We start from the raw sequence: 5,500 nt of genomic DNA on the forward strand, positions 1-5,500 counted from the left end.
TAATCTATATGTACTGTACTTTACTGTACTGTAATCTATTGTACTGTACTTTACTGTACTGTAATCTTATTGTACTGTACTTTACTGTACTGTAATCTATTGTACTGTACTTTACTGTACTGTAATTCGTATTGTACTGTACCTTACTGTACTGTAATCTATTGTACTGTACATCTCTCTCTTTGTTTTACTGTACTTTACTGTACTGTAATCTATTGTACTGTACCTTACTGTACTGTAATCTATTGTACTGTACTTTACTGTACTGTAATCTATTGTACTGTGCTTTACTGTACTGTAATCTATTGTACTGTACTTTACTCGAGTTTACTTGAGTTTCTTACAATTGAAGAAAGGGCCCATGGACTCTTGGTCTTGGCTCTAGGATATTACCTTAGTCTTTGGTTTACAAATCATAGGCAACCCAATTTGAAGAAGACAATGCTCTCTGATCATTGGCTGACCTGATCACTCCCACCCCATAGGAATCCCGACCCAGCTTACTTTTAAATGGTGGAAGCCCTGAATGGCAATATCTATACTAAAATGAGTCCTCCATTTATCTGTATGATTTACACCGAAACGGATGTTATTTTTCCAAAATAAAGATAGGTAAATTGACAATTTAAGCATCCAACAACATATTTAATTAGATGCATAAGTAAATCAATCAATCAACAAGTTTCAAATATATACAATCAACATTGAACATTTTACAGAGAACAATAGAGATGATATTTCTCTAAATTTCAATGTAAAGGTTTAGAAAATCAGGTTAAATCATGTTTTTACTATTTTGTTAATTTGGTATGCAAATACAATTTTCTAAAATGTATCCGTAATAGAAGGTTAATCAAAATGATCAATACTGTGCATGATTCTCCCTTTACTGCAACATTATCACTATGTTTTGGACCTTTCATTTAATGGGGTGGTAAGGAATTCAGCTAAATATTTCAAATATGCAATGCAAACAAAGTGTGTGAGTAGTATGTACAGTCGGAAGTTTACATACACTTTTATTTTTTATTTATTTATTTAACCTTTATTTAACCAGGTAGGCAAATTGAGAACACGTTCTCATTTACAATTGCGACCTGGCCAAGATAAAGCAAAGCAGTTCGACACATACAACAACACATAGTTACACATGGAGTAAAACAAACATATAGTCAATAATACAGTGAAAAAAAAATAAGTCTATATACAATGTGAGCAAGTAAGACCTTAGAAAGGCAGGGTAGGATAGATATAGGTCTGTAGCAGTTAGGTCAAGGGTGTCCCCCCTTTGAAGAGGGGATAACCGCAGCTGCTTTCCAATCTTTGGGGATCTCGGACGACACGAAAGAGAGGTTGAAGAGGCTAGTAATAGGGTGGCAACAATTTCAGCAGATAGTTTTAGAAAGAAAGGGTCCAGATTATCTAGCCGGCTGATTTGTAAGGTCCAGATTTTGCAGCTCATTTAGGACATCAGCTGACTGTATTTGGGAGAAAGAGAAATGGGGGAAGCTTTGGCGAGTAGCAGAGGGGAGGCAGTGCTGTTGTCCGGGGTAGGGAGCAGATGGAAAGCATGGCAGCCGTGGAAAATGCTTATTGAAATTTCAATTATAGTGGATTTGTCGGTGGTGACAGTGTTTCCTATCTTCAGAGCGGTTGGAAGCTGGAGGAGGTGTTCTTATTCTCCATGGACTTTACGGTGTCCCAGAACTTTTTTGAATTTGTGTTGCAGGAAGCAAATTTTGCTTGAAAAGCTAGCTTGGTGTTCTAACTGCCTGTGTATATTGGTTTCTGGCTTCCCTGAAAAGTTGCATATCACGGGGGTGTCGATGCTAATGCAGAAACGCCATAGGATGTTTTTCTGTTGGTTAAGGGAGTCAGGTCAGGAGAGAACCAAGGCTATATCTGTTCCTGGTTCTAAATTTCTTGAATGGGGCATGCTTATCAAGATGGTGAGGAAGGCATTTTTAAAAAATGACCAGGCATCCTCTACTGACGGGATGAGATCGATATCCTTCCAGGATACCCCGCAGGTCGATTAGAAAGGCTGCTCGCTGAAGTGTTTCAGGAGCGTTTGACAGTGATGAGTGGAGGTCGTTTGACGCTGACCATTACGGATACAGGCAATGAGGCAGTGATCGCTGAGATTCTTGGTTGAAAACAGCAGAGGTGTATTTGGAGGGCAAGTTTGTTAGGATGATATCTATGAGGGTACCGAGTTTACGGAATTGGGTGGTACCTGGTAGGTTCATTGATAATTTGTGTGAGATTGAGGCATCAAGCTTAGATTGTAGGGTGGCTGGGGTTTTGAGCATGTTCAATTTAGGTCGCCTAGCAGCACGAATCTGAAGATAGATGGGGGCAATCAGTTCACTATAGTGTCCAGAGCACAGCTGGGCAGAGGGTGGTCTATGCAGGCGGCAACGGTGAGAGACTTGTTTTTAGAGAGGTGGATTTTTAAAAGTAGAAGTTCAAATTGTTTGGAACAGACCTGGATAGTAAGACAAGAACTCTGCAGGCAGTCTTTGCAGTAGATTGCAAACCGCCCCTTTGGCGTTCTATCTTGTCTGAAAATCTTGTAATTGGGGATGAAAATATCTGAGTTTTTGGTGGTCTTTCTAAGCAGGATTCAGACACGGCTAAAACATCGGGTTGGCAGAGTGTGCTAGAGCAGTGAACAAAACAAACTTAGGGAGGAGGCTTCTAATGTTAACATGCATGAAGCAAGGCTATTACGGTTACAGAAGTCATCAAAAGAGAGCGCTGGGGAATAGGAGTGAGCCAGGTACTGCAGGGCTGGATTCACCTCTATCATACCAGAGACAGAGGAGGAGTAGGATAAGGTACGGCTAAAAGCTATGAGAATTGGTCCGCTAGAGCTACTGGAGCAGAGAGTAAGAGAGGTTTCTGGGGCGATAAAATAGTTTAAAGGAATAATGTACAGACAAAGGTATGGTAGGATTGTGAATACAGTGGAGGTAGACCTAGGTATTGAGTGATGATGAGAGAGATATTGTCTCTAGAAACATCATTGAAACCAGGTGATGTCATCGCATATGTGGGTGGTGGAACTGAGAGGTTGGATATGGTATAGTGAACAGGCTAGAATCTCTACAGTGAAATAAGCCAATAAACATTAACCAGAACAGCAATGGACAAGGCATATTTACATTAAGGAGAGGCATGCTTAATCGGTGATCAATAAGGTCCATGAGTAGTAGTAGTGTGGGTTGGGGTCGTGGCGATCCAGACAGCTGGCCGGGTATGTGGCTGTCGGTAGCAGCATGGATGGAGGTCTGTTTGTAGATACCTCGTGCGTTTCGTCGGTAAGTTAGTGGGGTTCCGTGTAGTGGGTTCGTGTGAAGAGGGATCAATCCAAATTGGCAGATAGATATAGTGACCAAGGAGAAAAAAATAAATAAAAAATAAAATAAAAAAATAAAATATAGTTGTCCGGTATGCTTATTCAGGTAGCAGCCGATAAGACAGCTAACGATTAGCGGCCTCAGGTGAGCGTTCAGTAACGTCGGGACGGAGTGCCAGTTGGATAAATCCCTCGGGCAGATAACGTCGGCAGTCAGACGTGAAGGCCGGTGGGTTCCGTATCTGCAGCAGCAACAAAAGAAACGTGTCCGGATGGTGATGGAACTCCTCAGCTGGCTGCTCCAGGATGATTTGAGTTTGCTCCGGGTCGACGTAAGCCATCGTCACACGGTTTGCAGCTAGCTAGCTGCGAAGTCAAGGTGCAAGTGACCAGAGCCTGCGGCTGGAATCCGGGAAACTGAGAGAGAAGAAAAGTCCCGGAATGCTCCGGTCCGAGTCGCGTTGCACAAAAGTGCCGGTAGATTATCGAGCTAGAGGAATACGCTGATGACACAACACACAGCAGGCAGCTGAAAACCAACGCTAGCCAGCAAACCGGCTAATTTCGGGCAGCTACAGATTAGCTTCTGGCTAGCTATCGGAGTAGCTACTGGTTGGCTTTCAGGCTAGCTTCTGAATTAGCCCCTGGCTGGCTTCCACGATGGATTTTCAGTTTGAGGTAAATATTACTTTTTAGTAATTGGTGAAGCGGTTGCAGGAAAGCTTTTGCAGGAAAGCTTTTGTAGTTGAGTTCTTGGATAATAAAATAAATAAAAGATAAGTGAAGAGAGGTGTAAATATATATACAGGACACAAACAATACGGAACAGAAAAGACGTCTGAACTGCTAAGCAACCTTGGGTGGAAAAAGGTTGAGTCATTAAAACTCGTTTTTAACCACTCCACACATTTCTTGTTAACAAACTATAGTTTTGGGTCGGTTAGGACATCTACTTTGTGCATGACACAAGTCATTTTATAATTATAATTCACTGTATCACAATTCCAGTGGGTCAGAAGTTTACATACACTAAGTTGACTGTGCCTTTAAACAGCTTGGAAAATTCCAGAAAATTATGTCATGGCTTTAGAAGCTTCTTATAGCTAATTGACATCATTTGAATCAATTGGGGTGTACCTGTGGATGTATTTCAAGGCCTATCTTCAAACTCAGTGCCTCTTTGCTTGACATCATGGGAAAATCAAAAGAAATCAGCCAAGACCTAAAAAATTTTTTGTAGACCTCCACAAGTCTGCGTCGTCCTTGGAGCAATTTCCAAACGCCTGAAGGTACCACGTTCATCTGTACAAACAATAGTACGCAAGTATAAACACCATGGACCACGCAGTCGTCATACCGCTCAGGAAGGAGACGCTTTCTGTCTCCTAGAGATGAACGTACTTTGGTGCAAAAAGTGCAAATCAATCCCAGAACAACAGCAAAGGACCTTGTGAAGATGCTGGAGGAAACGGGTACAAAAGTATCTATATCCACAGTAAAACGAGTCCTATATCTACATAACCTGAAAGGCCGCTCAGCAAGGAAGAAGGCACTGCTACAAAACCGCCATAAAAAAGCCAGACTACGGTTTGCAACTGCACATGGGACAAAGATTGTACTCTGGTCTGATTAAACAAAAATAGAACTGTTTGGCCATAATTGCCATTGTTATGTTTGGAGGAAATAGGGGGAGGCTTGCATGCTGAAGAACACCATCCCAACCGTGAAGCACGGGGTGGCAGCATCATGTTGTGGGGGTGCTTTGCTGCAGGAGGGACTGGTTCACTTCACAAAATAGATGGCATCATGAGGTAGGACAATTTTGTGGATATATTGAAGCAACATCTCAAGACATCAGTCAGGAAGTTAAAGCTTGGTCGCAAATGGGTCTTCCAAATAGACAATGACACCAAGCATACGTCCAAAGTTGTGGTAAAATGGCTTAAGGACAACAAAGTCAAGGTATTGGAGTGGCCATCACAAAGCCCTGACCTCAATCCTATAGCAAATTTGTGGCAGAACTGGAAAAGTGTGTTCGAGCAAGGAGGCCTACAAACCGGACTCAGTTACACCAGTCTGTCAGGAGGAATGGGCCAAAATTCACCCAACTGATTGTGGGAAGCTTGTGGAAGGCTACCA

At 42.1% G+C, this 5,500-nt stretch overlaps 1 protein-coding gene across 1 annotated transcript in view; it reads left to right on the forward strand.

Moving 5' to 3' along the window:
* The window catches only part of jcada (junctional cadherin 5 associated a), a 47,827-nt gene that overhangs the window by 27,725 nt on the left and 14,602 nt on the right, over window positions 1–5,500 (forward strand). The window lies entirely within an intron of this gene.

This window comes from Salvelinus sp. IW2-2015, linkage group LG14 (assembly GCF_002910315.2).
Source record: "Salvelinus sp. IW2-2015 linkage group LG14, ASM291031v2, whole genome shotgun sequence".
Taxonomy (NCBI): Eukaryota; Metazoa; Chordata; class Actinopteri; order Salmoniformes; family Salmonidae; genus Salvelinus; species Salvelinus sp. IW2-2015.